At 37.6% G+C, this 16,471-nt stretch overlaps 1 long non-coding RNA gene across 8 annotated transcripts in view; it reads left to right on the forward strand.

Annotated features, from left to right (window-relative positions):
- LOC307189277 overlaps positions 1–16,471 on the forward strand; it is a 925,047-nt gene that overhangs the window by 752,588 nt on the left and 155,988 nt on the right. For all 8 annotated transcript variants that reach the window (XR_013829131.1, XR_013829132.1, XR_013829133.1 and 5 more), the window contains one exon: positions 4,897–4,985. This is a non-coding gene — a long non-coding RNA (uncharacterized lncRNA). The remainder of the gene's footprint in view (positions 1–4,896; positions 4,986–16,471) is intronic.

Below are 16,471 nucleotides of genomic sequence, written 5' to 3' on the forward strand. Positions count from 1 at the left end.
GCCCGTGAGCCATGGCCAGTGAGCCTGCGCATCCGGAGCCTATGCTCCGAAACGGGAGAGGCCACAACAGTGAGAGGCCCACATACCGCAAAAAAAAAAAAAAAAAAAGAATACATTTCTAAATATTAGCAACGAATAACTGGGTAAGTGAATTTTATTTATTTATTAATATCTTTATTGGAGTATAATTGCTTTACAGTGGTGTGTTAGTTTCTGCTTTATAACAAAGTGAATTAGCTATACACATACATATATCCCCATATCCCCTCCCTCTTGCGTCTCTCTCCCACTCTCCCTATCCCACCCCTCTAGGTGGTCACAGAGCACCAAGCTGATCTTCCTGTGCTATGTGGCTGCTTCCCACTAGCTATCTATTTTACATTTGGTAGTGTATATATGTCCATGCCACTCTCTAACTTCATCCCAGCTTACCTTTCCCACTCCTCGTGTCCTCAAGTCCATTCTCTACATGTGTGTCTTTATTCCTGTCCTGCCCCTAGGTTCTTCAGAACCTTTTTTTTCTTTTTTTTTTTTTAGATTCCATATATATGTGTTACCATACAGTATTTGTTTTTCTCTTTCTGACTTACTTCACTCTGTATGACAGACTCTAGGTCCATCCACCTCACTGCAAATAACTCAATTTCGTTTCTTTTTATGGCTGAGTAATATTCCATTGTATATATGTGCCACATCTTCTTTATCCATTCATCTGTCAGTGGACCCTTAGGTTGCTTCCATGACCTGGCTATTGTAGATAGTGCTGCAATGAACATTGTGGTACACGACTCTTTTTGAATTATGGTTTTCTCAGGGTATATGCCCAGTAGTGGGATTGCTGGGTCATATGGTAGTTCTATTTTTAGTTTTTTAAGGAGCCTCCATACTGTTTTCCATAGTGGCTATATCAATTTACATTCCCACCAACAATATTACTTATAATTAGCATCAAAATATAAAATAGTTTGCAATAAATGTAATGGGAACTGTGGAAAACCTCCACATTGAAAATCAAAACACATGAGAGAGAAATTATGAGCAATCTAATGAATGAAGAGATATACCATGATCATTAAAGATTTAATACTCTTAAGACATCCATTCTTCTTAAACAGATCTATAGATTTAATGCCATACAAGTCCCATTTCCAGTAGCTGTTCATAGTAGAAATTGACAAGATCATTCTAAAATTTAGAAAGACAGGAATTCCCTGGTGCTCCAGTGGTTAGAATTCTGTGCTCTCACTGCCAGGGTTCCATCCCTGGTCGGGGAACTAAGATCCTGCAAGCCATGCAGTGTGGCAAAAAAAAAAAAAAAAAAAAAGAAAGAAAAAAAATAGTTAGATGGCATAGCCTAACAGAGTAGGGGGTTTGTAAGAGGGTGAAGGTGCAATGGGGTGGACATGGCAATGAGAAACAGGGAGGACAACCCACCCACCACAACATGAGACTTAAGACAAGAACAGCTTGTAACAGAAAGCCTATCCAGGGATGCTTTGTTCTCAAGAGATAATCAGATTTCAATCAAATGGGAAAGTGGAGGAGCTATTCCAAGAAGAAGTTGAGTATGTAGGGTAGTTTGCTGATCACCGACATGAGTGAAAGTCAGTAGGAGAAAGGGGATCAAAGGCAGATTGGCTCAGATGGAATAGATAGAGCAGTGGGTGTAAAGGTTTCAGTAAAAGTAACCAAGGAGGGTTGTACTACGATTTGAATCATGATAAGATTCATCCTGTTCATTTTCTAAAGAGGCAGGAATTTCCTTCACTGTGTTTGGGTGCAAGAAATATAATATTTATTTTATTTTTCTCTATTAAATTGTACTTGGCTCTGAAAAAATAAAAAAAGTTGGAACTTCTTGATCCCAGCACCTAAAATTTAGGAAGACAATGTAGAATAGCCAATCTATCTATGTTAAAGAACAGATTTGGAGGACTTATAGTCACTGATCTTAAGTTTTACTGTAAATCTACAGTAGTCAAGATGCTGTTTTATTAGGAATAGATAAATAAATTGATAAAACAGAGGGGAGAATCTAGACTTAAATATGTACATATCTGGTCAATTGATATTTTAGAAAGACTAAGCATCAAGGTCACTTAGGTAATTCAGTAGGAATACATGGTTTCTTCAGAAATGGTACTGGAACAGTAGTACGTTAATCTGGAAGAAAAATGAGCCTTGCCTCCTACCTCATACCACATACAAATATTATTTTGAGATAAATCATAAATATAGGTATAAAAGCTAGAACAGTGTCCATCATCGGATGAATGGATAAAGAAGATGTGGCACATATATACAATGGAATATTACTCAGCCATAAAAAGAAACGAAATTGAGTTATTTGTAATGAGGTGGATGGACCTAGAGTCTGTCATACAGAGTGAAGTAAGTCAGAAAGAGATAGACAAATACCATATGCTAACACATACATATGGAATTTAAGAAAAAAAAATGTCATGAAGAACCTGGGGTAAGACAGGAATAAAGAGACCTACTAGAGAATGGACTTGAGGATATGGGGAGTGGGAAGGGTAAGCTGTGACAAAGTGAGAGAGAGGCATGGACATATATACACTACCAAACGTAAGGTAGATAGCTAGTGGGAAGCAGCCGCATAGCACAGGGAGATCAGCTGGGTGCTTTGTGACCGCCTGGAGGGGTGGGATAGGGAGGGTGGGAGGGAGGGAGACGCAAGAGGGAAGAGATATGGGAACATATGTATATGTATAACTGATTCATTTTGTTATAAAGCAGAAACCAACACACCATTGTAAAGCAATTATACTCCAATAAAGATGTAAAAAAAATACATCAAATTTCATTAAATTAAAACCCCTTTGTTCTTAAAAGACATTATTTTAAAAAATGAAAGTACAAGCCACAAACTGGGAGAAAATGTTTACTTTAAAAGACTTATATCCAGAATATATAAAGAACTCCTTTAGCACAATAATAAGATATAAATAACTCAGTAAAATGGGTACAGGACTTTATCATTAAAAATGAAGTGAAAATATTTTCAACCACATCACTAAGACACCCTATATATCCACTAAAATGGCTAAAGTCAAAATGACTGGCACTATGAAATGTAAATAGCAATGTGGTATTACTGGACTCCTCGTGGGTGGAGTGTAAAATGGTTTTAACCGCTTGGGAAAATGGCAGTTCCTTACAAATTTAAGTACGCACTTACCTAGTGGTTTCATTCCTTCCTTGGCATTTAACCAAGATAAATGAAATTGTACACCCACAAAACCATATAACAATATTCATAGAAGATTCATTCATTAGAGCAAATGACAACCCAAATGCCTATGAACAGGAATCACAAACAAATTGTGATTTATTCACACAATGGAATAGTGTGCAGCAATAAAACAAAGAAAACAATCAATGCAAGCAAAAAAAAAAGTGAAAAAAATATAAATAGCATTATCTTAAATTAAAAAAAGAGAAAGCCAGATGCCAAAGAATGCATGCTGTATGATGCCATATGTTATGAAGTTAAAAATAGGCAAACTTTTCTACGGTAATAGAAGTCAGTTGTATGTATTGAGTGGAGATGACTCCAAATGAGTATGAGAGAACTTTTGGGGTGGTAGTAAGAAAAGAGTATATTTTTGTCAAATCTCATTGAATTATACATTTGTTCATTTTATGTAAAATTTACCTCAGTTATAAAAAGAACAAAAATTGTATTACTTATGTTTTTTTAAGAAAAAAGAGCCAAGATTATATTTCCCATAAACCTTTCTACAACTTACCTTAGAAAAGGTTTAATAAATCCTGTCATCTTTATCAAGTTTGGAGATTTCCACCCAGGAGAATCACTCCTGTTTCCCAAAGCCCTGGTGTTTCTGAAATCCTGAAGATTATGAATTCAACCTTAAGCATGGTACTGATACGATTCCGTATATAATGTTGAGTACACCAGCTGTATAATTTGGGGGGACAATGGTTTAATCTGAATATAGACGTGACATTTGATGATAATTAGAATTTTAAAAATTTTATTGGCTGTGATAATGGTATTCAAATTTTATAGAAAAATGATCATTTTTTAAGAAGAAAGGTCTCTTCCTCTCCGACTCTGTTCTACTACTTATGAACGTCTTTTAGATGCTTAGATAAATGCTTGGGTGATCAATTTCTTTCCAAATTCAAAGCAGCATAAATGAAAATTTAAAATTCTCATTATTATATATCATATATTGAGTTTCCCTTTTTACCATTACCTCTAGGAAGCTCAAAACTAGGCACTGTGTATTATTTCAGTACCCTTACCTTAGCTAACTGCTCTTCATGGAGACAAAGATTAGAATCATTCTGAAGTGTCTAAATTATTCTTTCCCTCAATTATTCTGTTAAAATTCTCAGCCAAGGAATGTTCTTTCCTTGACAGAGGAACATGCATCTTTAGAAAATTACTTCCCAGTTGATTCTAGTATGCCAGCTCCATTTTTCCTGGTCAAGAACTTAGCAAGTCTTGTATTTTCTGGACCTATATCCTGTATTTACTGACTCTTGTATTTGTTTCCTTTTGAAATCCGATTTTATTAAGTGTAGGATGTTGTAAGCTGCCTCGATTTTCTTTAGAAACGAGTGGTATGATGAAAAAATACATGCATTAATGATTCAATGAGTCAATGAATAATGACTAATTGAGCAGGTCTATGGTTCTGTCTCTTGTTAGCTGCTGCAAAAAGTTATCCCTGTTATCTATACGAAATGAAGAATTTTGACCAGCATATTTTACAAGACCTTGTACATGAAAAGGAATCACTACTCTAAAGTAACTTTATTTTATACCACCTATACCAGTATGAGGCTCAGAAAATTATTTCTCCCAAATAACTTAATACTATGCCTGGTTTTCTTTTTCATTAGCTGCCCTGTATTCTTGGTGAAACATTTTCCTGGTTTCTGCAACAACGAGAGCTGTTTTCCACACCAGGGTGTCTGGGCTCCTCCGAAAGGTACATCAGCTTCTTTTTCTCCCGTAGGGTGTTTAATGGCAGTGACAGTGTGTTGATGCTGGGCAGCACTTTTGTTTGTAGTCAATGTTAGAACCAGGAAGGCTGACCAATGCATGTGCTCTGCTGCACTGACCATCCTCTTCAAAGCCAGTGATCAGGAGTAGAGCCATTTCTCTGGACAACCAAGATATCCATGGATTGCTTTATTTGTAGGTGTACTTGATATTGTGCCAGAGATGGGGCTATTGGCAGATGGATAAGAATTTTGATCTACTGTGATCTTTTCTCTAGCAGAAGGAATACATTTGTTTTTTTGCATTTCTTCTTCAATGGTAACCATCAGACAGGACGTATGGAGATGGTGGTGGTCTGGGAATCACCTTGGGGAGTGCAAAGAGCAAACATGATTTGGGGATGTCACGAGGCAAACATCAATCTGTGTAGTGGAGAAAACCGTATCCTAAACTTTGACCAAGATCATTTCATCAGATAAAGATAGTCCAGTATTCTACCCAGATACTGCCAAAAGGGACAGTGAAGGGTGGCTATTGAAAGTACTGATTCTGAAGTCAGACAGAATTGGATCTAAATCCTGATTCTGTCATTATTGACTATAAAAGCAGCTTTCCCTCTCTGAGTCCCAGGTTCCTCATGTATAAAAAGGGGATAATCATGCCTAACTGTGATAGAAATGCATGAAAAATACTAGCATAGCGTCTGATATTTTAATGATATAAAACTTAATAAATAGGAATAATGGTAATAGTGATATTAAATTATTAGATAATTATATACTAGTAATTAATGACTTATAGAACAATAGTAATAATAATTTCTAATAATAATAACATTTATTGAGTCCTATTTTGGCCATGTTGAAGGTATAAAAATGAATTTTACACCTACCCTATATTCATAGAACTACTGCCTAAATAAGATAAAGCATGTGATATCTGCCTTCTAAGGTGGTTGAGGGTTAAATGAGAAAATGAATGTCAAACTCAGCACAGGGGCTGACAGCTATTCCTATGATACATAACTATGACACAAGTTGGGAAATGTTAATTTCAAGATGTTCCAATAACATGGCTTGGGAAATCAGAAGGCACTCAAAACTTCCCACTTAGAAGATTAAGGGATGAGTGGAATATGATAGACCCAGGGGAGGAAGACATGGAGAGATAGACCTTATTATATGTGGAAATGCAGAATGAAGAGAGTTAGAGTTGCAGAGAGGAGCAACAGCATGTGGGGATGGAGTTTTCATGGCAAAGCCCAGGTGTTTGAAAGACAAAGCCCTCTAGGTTTAAGAACATTCTTCTTTCCTTATATTTGAATAGGTATTTAAAGTTCACAAGGATCTTTCGCTCTTCCATTGCTTATCAAATAAATACTCGCAATGTGAAGGAGTTCATGGTCCCTGTTTTCAGATGAAGAAACAAAGACCTACGACTTTGAGGGCTTTGTACAAATTCACCAGACTCAGAAATGACTGAGCCATGCCTTTGCCTTCCAGTGCGGGGCTGGTCCAGAATGATTCCTCACACCTGGCCACCTTCCTCAAACATGCTAAGTAGAAATGACAGCCAGCATTGATAGTAATCTTTCAGTGATGGCAGGATAGCTGTATGTACTGGTATCTCCAAGATGAAATATTAGCTGAGCCATGGGCTTTCTGTTTAAGGACTGCCTGGAACCACAGGCAATACAGAGACTGAAGACAGCAAATTGAAAACAAATTCTGTGGCTCTTTCCATGAGTTTGCAAAAGTCATCTATACATGGGGAGTGAGTAATAAGTTTTATACTGTCTGTTAGCAGTGACGCGTCACAGCACTGAGTGGCAGACACTCCATTTCACTTTGAAATCAGCTTTAATTTGTATTTGGAGCCAGCTCTAATACCTTTCACACTTAGAATTAACCTGTGGACACACATCTATTGGAACTTTCTGCCTTTTACCTTTATGGGAACTTCAGTTTCTATCTTACTAACCATAAGATTGGATCACATATTCTTTAAAGACCTTTCCTTCTGTGCCGGTTACATTCTAAGTCTTTATCCTTAGAAAATAGTTAAATTTTATAACCTGGGATACTATTTTTTTCACAGTTGAGATGAGATCTCTTTGCCTTTTGAAAAGTTGTTCAAAACACCCTGCTATATACTATGGAAATTGAAAGGCCTCGTCAGGTTTTCTGCAAATTCTAAGGAGGATGGAGCAAGGGGAGAGCTTTCTTCCCATGACTATTCGTACACCCTCATTAAATTTATGACTTGCCTTGCTATCCTGAACTTGGGGAGTCTGGTTCATCCTGCATTGCTGCAGACCAAAAATGATATAGCCATCTTTTTTCAAACTCCACACCGAAGGCCACTGGCCCAAGGTGCTTACCTTTCCGAGCATTTCTATTCCTACTGCAGAGGAATTTACTCACCTCTTCTGTTAACCTTGCATCTTGATGGTGCATGTCTTCACAGTCTTACTGTCACCCCAAGAAATTTGACAGGCATATTTCTTTAAAAAAGTATTCTCTCCTTTAGGGAAATTCTACAGCAAATTTTAAAGATATTAACATATCCCTTCAATACAAATCCATTTAGTACTTAACAAGAAGCATGGACCCTGACAGCTGGTTGTTGAACAGATAAAACTTTCCGTGAACATTTTCCGTGTCATTATGTGTTCTTCCACAGAATCATTTTTAATGGCCATGGGGCATTTAAACATATGCATGCCCTGTAATTTATTTAACTGATCCTCGATTGTTGGGCAATTAGGTTGGTTTTCAAAGCTCATGCAGTTTCAGGATTTTACCATTTTTTTAAAAGCACTTGCCAATTTGATATGAGAAAAAAAATGCCATTTCAGTGTTGTTTTATTTATCTGAATGTCTTCTTCTTTACCAGTAAATGTAAACACCTTTCTCATTAATTGGTCATTTAAATTTTATTCCTTCAGCCCATCAGACAATCATGTTGGCTCTGATTCCAGCATATGTACTAAATGTCTCTACTTCTGTAGCTCTTCACTGCTATCATCCTAATCTGAACCACTGTTTCACTGCTGAGATCTCCTTCTAACTGGGTTACCTGCATCCACACTTGTCTTCGGCAAGGGGTTCTCTTCTTCAAAGACAATTGGATCATGCCCATTCTGCTTAATACAGTTGAATGACTCCTTATTCCACTTCCACACAGTCCAAGCTCCTGACATGGACCTTCAAGGTTCTAAGTGAGCTGGCCCCTACCTTACACTCTCATCCATGACCTCATTTTGTATTGCTCTGCCCCTTCATTCACTATCTTTCTGCTACACAGCTGTCTTTCTGTTGAAAAGAAAAGAACCTTCAAGATTACTCCGGATTCATTGCCTTTATACTTTCTTTCCTTTGGATCTGGGTTTTGCACGCCACCCCCACTTACAGGTCTTCATGTGGCTGGCTTCATCTTGTCCTTTGCATCTCTGCTCCAGTATTGCCTTCTCACAGAGAGATTTCTCCAACCACCTAATGGAAATGAGCCTTTTCTACTTTGTGGGAGCTGGAGCAACACGGGCAAAGATGTTAAGACATATACATTTTTTGTGTTTTTTTAGTTTGGTGAGCAAGAGAGGATGGAGGAATAATAAGTGATTGGACTAGAGAACTAGTTAGAGGCCAGATAATACAGGGACTCAGAGATCAGCTAACTAGCTTATACTTTATTCTTTAGGAGCCTAGGTTATAGTTTCATTCAACCATAATTTATTCATTTATTGATCGCTCATTTAAAGCCTACTGTCTACCAGCCCCTGATAGATACTAGGCATGTGGAATTGTCTTTGCCTTTAAGGGGTTTGCAGTTATAATTGGAGACCCTACAATACTCAATATCCCGAGAGCACATGCAAGAATCCTGAGCTATGTGTTCCCCCGAACCCTGGTAGACAGTGATCCATTAAGGAGACATCTCCTAAATAAAACAGTTAAGATACATCAGATTCTTGTGACTGCAAGTCTCCTAACCTAAGGAGTTCTGCTTCTCTCCCATGCTAACAATTCCCCTAGCCATCTGTATCACATGCTGTAGATGGATATGATAAAGCCCTTGGCTAAAGACTTAGATAAAAATCCCACCTAAAGATTCTGTGGACACAGACTTCAAGTATTTCCACCCAAAGGCTTCTTCCACCTCCAACAGTGGTGGAAAGAGGTGAGGAATTAGTGAGGGGAGTTCTGTCAGGTTTCATCTTTCTTCCTCTGATAGGGGAAGAGGCCTTGCACATCAATGAGCAGGCTGTCTTATTGACTGTATATCTACTCTGGGTGTCCCGGAGATGGAAAGTGTCAGTTCCCATCTCTTTGATCCATCACTGCAGCATGTTTGAGAAGAGATACAGGGCCTCTTCACATTTCTTTCTCATCTCCTCTAATTATATTCAACAGAGAAAGACAAGTCTTATCTCCCCATAAGCAAGATGCTTTCACCGTTATGAAACTGTTTGCTTGCTCTTCTGGTTGGGGGGCAAAGCTCAGTTCTGTCATTTTTTGACCCATCAAGGTTAAGTAGAATGTTTTTCTTCTTCCTTCCTTCCTTCCTTCCTTCCTTCCTTCCTTCCTTCCTTCCTTCCTTCTTCCTTCCTTCCTTCCTTCCTTCCTTCCTTCCTTCCTTCCTTTCTTTCTTTCTTTCTTTCTTTCCTCTTTCTTTCCTTTTTTCATTCTTTCTTTCTTCTAACCGTTAGTGGAGCAATACAGCTTGGAAAATCTATATGTAATGGCTCAGTATAGATTGGCTTCTGGCTACTGGCTACCTTGGATACCCTCCAAAGTTAATATTAATTAGGAACACTCATCTTTTTTATTGATTGCACTCTTTACTTAAGCACGTATTCTAGAGCAGGTGTTCTTAATGATTTTTATGCCACAAACATCTTTGACAGTCTAGTAAAGCCTATGGAATCCTTCTGTAGCAGATTAAAGATGGCCACAATCTTTGATTTTTCTTCCAACAAAACCAGGGAAATATTTTGCCTTTCCTAGAAATTAGGCTGGCCTTACTGGTTCACATTAACCAAGAGAAAGGAGTGGAGGTGACGCTGCATGACATGTGAAGCAAGTCAGAAGTCTTGTTTCTTTTGCCTCGATCTCTTGGAACACTCTCCTCTTGAATACTACTTTTAGAGATGCTCCCTCTCAGAACTCAGCTATTATGATGTGAGAAGCCCATGTTACAAGGTGAGATTGATGAATAGACAACCCCATCTGAACTCCCAGCCATTTCAGATGTCTAGCACTGTTGAGCCTTTGGTGACTGCAACCCTAGCCAATGATTGAACTACAATGACATAAGAGATCACATATGACAACCACTTACCTGGACCCTTCTCAAATTCTTGATCCCAAAATCATGAGAAAATACAGTGGTTATTTTGAGTTGATAAATTTCAGGATGATTTGTTACCCAACAGAAGCTAACCAGAACACTTTCTAGGAATAATCTTTTTAAATGCATGAAATAAAACTTATAAAATTACAAAGAAAATGAATTATATTAAAAGTTATAAAATACTTAAAATTTTGATTTTAAATATATACAGATGGCCAATAGGCACATGAAAAGATACCAACATCACTAATCATCAGGGAAATGCAAATCAAAACCACAATAAGATATCACCTCATACCTGTCGGAATAACTATTATCAAAAAAAAAAAAGAAAAAGAAAGAAACAATGTCTTGGCAAGGATGTGGAAAGACAGGAACTTTTGTGCACTGTTGGGGGGGACTGTAAATTGGTGTAGCCACTATGGAAAACAGTATGGAGGTGACTCAAAAAATGGAAACTAGAACTACCATACAATCCAGCAATTCCACTTCTGATATTTTTTCAAAGAAAATGAAAACATTAATATGAAAATATATATGCACCTCTATGTTCATTACAGAGTTATTTACAATAACCAAGATATGGGAGCAGCCCAAGTGTCCACTGATAGATGAATGCATAAAGAAAATGAGTTGCGTGCACACACACACACACACACACACACACAATGGGATACTAGTCATAAAAAGGAATGAAATCTTGCCATTTGTGACAACATGGATGGACCTTGAGGGTATTATGCTAATTGAAATAAGTCAGAGATAAACAAATACCATATGGTCTCACTTATGTGTGGAATCTAAAAAACAAAATAAACAAACAGCTAAAACAGATCCATACCAGACATATAGATACAGAGAACAGACTAGAAGTTTCCAGAGTGATGTTGGGTGGGGGGCTTGAAATGGATGGGGAGATCAGGAGGTACAGACTTCTAATTATGAAGTGAGTAGGTCTTAAGGATATAACTAACAGCATGGGGAATACAGTCAATAGTATTGTATTAACTTTGCATTGTGATGGATAGTAACTAGACTTATAGTGGTGATCATTTCATAATGTACGTAGCCATCGAATCACTGTGTTGTACACTTCAATAAACTAATATAAACTGTATTAGTTTACTGAACTGAATTATACTTTAATAAAATAAAATAAAGCAAGATAAAAATTGATTTTAACTCATTAAACTTTATTATTAACTCATTAAATAAGAGAAGCTATTAATGGATCTATGGCTACTATAATTTTGAATTAGCGATGAGCGAAAAAAAAAATGGGAGTACAAAATATCTGCTAAAATCTTAATCAAATATAAAAATACCTGATTTCTAATGGTGACATGTTTACAGGTATTACTAAATCCAGTGTTGTTTGTAGTCAGATTGAAGGACTTACTAAATTTCCATTAGATATTACTAAAAATAAAGAAGTATTTCTGGTCTCTTTGGGTGCCAGATTAAGAAATCCTGCTCCAGATTTTCCTCCTTCAGGTATTTTGCTTTTATGTTCTTATATTCACCTGGAATCAACTTCCTCCTCTGAATATTCTAAATAAATCCATCATTGACTTTACTCAGACATTGTCTCCTCAACCAAGTCTTTGCTAACTCCATACCAGCTCCAGTTCTAACACTCCCTCTAAGCTCTCAAATGATTTTTGGTCATTTATGGCTATTTATTTATAAGCTATATATTCCCTAATAGCTAAATTTCTTAAGGAAAGGATAAATGTTTTGTGAATATGTGTCTCAAAAACTAGCAAATTCTATCTCTCAGAAACTAGCAAATAAAAAAAATAGTATACTTAATAAGTTCACAGTAAAGTTAGACCAGATTGATTAGTGACTCCTAAAACTGGCTGATCATCAGTGTTACCTACGGGATTTTTAATAAGTATAGATTTCCATGTTCCAACCCAATCTATTGAACTGCAGGGCACAGGAATCAGTATTATAGTAAGCAAAACCCCTCTCCCGCAAGTAATTTTCATGTCTGCAGCCTGACACTGGCCTGACTTTCAAAACCACTGGGCAAAATAAAAATAATAATAATAAATAGATCAAGTAAGACCCTTTTATCTGAGCATTAAACATCCTTCAAGATCTGCACTCAACTGATCTCTCCTACTTTATCCACACCAGCAGCTGCCTGGACATATCTTAAGCAAAGTTTTGGCCATCTCTTTGATGTTTTAATGTAGATTATTAGTATCACTTCCCAGTTAACAGTGATTTTTCTCATGTGTGAAAATCAGAGGCATCAGCTGTCATGTCTATGTTAGGTGACCCTGCTCCTCTGGCCACAGATAATTAGTCCAGTTACCTGAGCCAAGTAGACCAGTCGGAGGCATTCCCTAGGAGAATCTGACTTGGAAATAAAGGAAGAGAGCCAGTCCTTTTCTGGTAGTGAGACAAGGAATGTGAGGCTTGGAAACTGCTGCTAGCCATGTTTCCTGCTGAGTAGTGGAAGGGATATGCAGAGACGGTATAAAGAAGATACACAGAGAAAACAGACCAAACATTCTGGCGGTGACTTGGTTCCTGATTCTAATCGTTCCCGAGGTCATCAATACTCTACACTTGCCCTAATCATATGGCATGTCCTTTGTCATTCTGCTAAATTCCCCTTTCTACTGAAGCACATTCACATGGGATCTGTCTCTGGCCACCCAGAATATTCTGATAACTAAAATCTTCCTTTTTCCCACACTTCAATTCGAAGTGATAATCCCTTAAAATACCCTTCTCTCTTCTCCCTTGCCTACTGGTCCAGTCTGTTCTAACAGCTTCGGCCTACACTGAAATCTAGTCTGCCTGACCTTTCCTAGCACTGATCATCTGTACCCCTACAAATTGGCACATGTAGTATCCTGTTCTGTATCTTGCATTGACTAATTATTGTCTCAAATTCAGCTAATGATATTTTTTAGGTTTACTTAACTGTACCATTTTATACCTAGAAAGATCATTAGAGATTTCTTTTTTTATATGTATTTTTTTAAAAAAAATATTTATTTATTATTTATGGCTGCATTGGGTCTTCGTTGCTGTGCGCGGGCTTTCTCTAATTGCGGCGAGTGGGAGCTACTCTTCGTTGCTGTGCACAGGCTTCTCATTGTGGTGGCTTCTCTTGTTGCAGAGCATGGGCTCTAGGCGCTCAGGCTTCAGTGGTTGTGGCTTGGAGGTTCTAGAGTGTAGGCTCAGTAGTTGTGGCACACGGGCTTAGTTGCTCCGCGGCATCTTCCCGGACCACGGCTCGAACCCGTGTCCCCTGCATCAGCAGGCGGATTCTTAACCACTGCACCAAGTGCGCAACCACTGAAGTCCAAGAACATTAGAGATTTCTAATCCAACCCCCTCATTTGTGCAGAAGGAGAAAATGACACTAAGTGAGAAGTGACTTCCCAAAAGTCATATAGCATTTCCCCAGGTAAGTTCTGCTTGGGCATGACAATACTGACAAATTAAAAGGTGCTCATGCTGAAAGCTGGTTCCAAAAAGGTGCATCTTCTATATCTTTTAACAAATTATGTTGCATATAAACATAGCTAAGTTTCTGAGAAATCCTGCAGAAAAAGAAAAGTTGTTTAAGTGGTTTCAACCCCATTCTCTGGAAATTTAAGGGTAGACATTTCACCAAACACCTGTTGGTTTTCTGTTGAATTAGTGTTCCTTGGAATATGCTTTTTTTTAAAAACCTTTTTATTTTACATTGTAGTATAGCTGATTAACAATGTTGTGACAGTTTCAGGTGCACAGCAAAGCGACTCAGCCATACATATACGTGTATCCATTCTCCCCCAGACTCCCCTCCCATCCAGGATGCCACATAACATTGAGCAGAGTTCCCTGTGCTATATAGTACATCCTTGTTGGTCATACTTTTTAAATATAGCAGTGTGTACATGTCAATCCCAAACTCCCTAACTATCCCTTCCCTCCACCCTTCCCCCCCAGTAACCATAAGTTCATTCTCTAGGTCTGTGAGTCTATTTCTGTTTTGTAAATATATTCATTTGTATCATTTCCTTTTAGATTCCGCATATGAGATATCATACGATATTTCTCTTTCTTTATCTGACTTACTTCACTCAGTATGATAACTCTAAGTCCATCCATGTTGTTGCAAATGGCCTTATTTAATTCTTTTATATGGCTGAGTAATATTCCATTCTATATATGTACCACATCTTTATCCATTCCTCTGTCGATGGACATTTGCTTTGGTAAACTTTTTTTTGTCTCCTTGTCCCAAACCTAACAACACCTCAGGGAGAAATTTGATCATTCTTTCCTGCCACAATTAGATAAGTAAAACTACAACCTTTCTCCATTTTTTCTTAATTCAGAAGATTTTAACTATTTCTCCTTCTAGTTTTAACTTTCTATTCTCCCCCCCCTCAAAAAAACATATTCTGATATCTATCTGTAGTTAAAATATAGTCACTCCAAATCCATGATCAAATTCTGGGGGAACAGTCTATCTTTCCATCTCTGTTCCAGCAGTGGGAAGGAGACAAACCTTGGATTCTGGACTAGAGTCTTGGCTGACAGCTTAGTGAGAGTAGAAAGCATGTACATAATCCTAAAGGTGAAAGGGATCTTAGAAATGACATAGTTAAACATCTTTATCTTGCAGAAGCAGAGATTGAGTTCCAGGATATTGAGGTGACTTTTCCAAGGTCATACAGAAATTTTTGCTTAGCGGCAAGATTCTAAGCTGGGCCTTTAGCTTCCCATTCCTGCGTCCTTTCAACTAAATTCCATCACATTCACCATTTGTTCAAGGGCTGCGGGTAGACTATCTGGGCTCTTCCACTTCTTTTTCCTCTTCCCCATTTCTTTCTTCTCTTCTCCTCCTTCTCCCCCTTTTCCCCTTCTCCTTTCTTTTCCTCCTCTACCTCTTCCTCCTCTTCTTCCCCATCCTTCTTCATCCCTTTCTCTCTTTCTCCTCCTTCTTTTGTTGCTTTTATGTGACAACAATCCCCATTAAATATTGAACAAAATTAAGATTTCTCCATTACTCTGAAAATCTTCATGCAATTAAAAAGCAACTGAGTTCTGGTTCTTAGATATTTTCTGCTTCCAGGACCTCTCTGAGAGCATATGAGTGCAATAGGCCTGCTAGCCAGGAAGAGCACTTCTATGAGCACACCAACAGGGCTCGGCACACACTTCTAGGGGTTCATTTAGGGCATCCATGTGCTATACACAAGTGCCTCCTTTCTCCTGCATACTAACTACTCAAGAGTCTTGTCAACATGAACATATTGTAACTCAGTAGACCAGAGGTGGGGTTTGAGAAGCTACATCACTAGGAAACCACTGATGGTATCAAAATCCACAGGCTACACTCTGAGCTGTTAGAGTGTAGACCAAAATCACCATTTGCCATTGGTTCAGCCTCTGGTCTATATAAAATAATCATGTACGTTAACTGTCTCTCAAAATATTAAGAATTATTAATAGTTACAACAACGTTATAAGGTAATAAGATGGAATGTACATAACTTAAAAAAAATTAAATCCACCTACCTTGTCATCTCCACCCAAAAAGGAGTATGAAGATAAGAGTAGTCCAAGTAATTACTAAAACGGTAAATCTAGTAAGGTGTAGATCTAGATCTTCAGATTCTCAAGTAATGTCCTTTCAATTTTATTACATAGTCACATGGTTAGAAAGTCTCTCTCTCTCTCTTGCTTTCTCTCTCAAACACACACATACACACACAGTACACACCACACACATGTGCATGCATATATATATATATATATATATAGTAAAAAAAATGTCCAAAGCATTGATAAAAGCTTTGCAATGATAAGGAAATAAAAAGACAAATTATTTAATACTAATTTTTTAAAATAATTTTTTGTTTACACTGATTGAAGTTGATACTCTGGATTTGTAGGAACATGATTCTGCCACAGATTTGGTATATTTTCTTTGACAAGTTACTTGACATCACAGAGCTCCAGATTCTATTTTTGTTAAATAATTACTTACTGAGACAGAAAATTTAGATTTTTTTCCAGAATGCCTGTGTATCTTGGAATCATGGATGACATGGGTACAAACTGGAAAACACAATCACTCTCATCATTCTTCAAATCCTT

This window comes from Stenella coeruleoalba (genome assembly GCF_951394435.1).
Source record: "Stenella coeruleoalba genome assembly, chromosome: 7".
Taxonomy (NCBI): domain Eukaryota; kingdom Metazoa; phylum Chordata; class Mammalia; order Artiodactyla; family Delphinidae; genus Stenella; species Stenella coeruleoalba.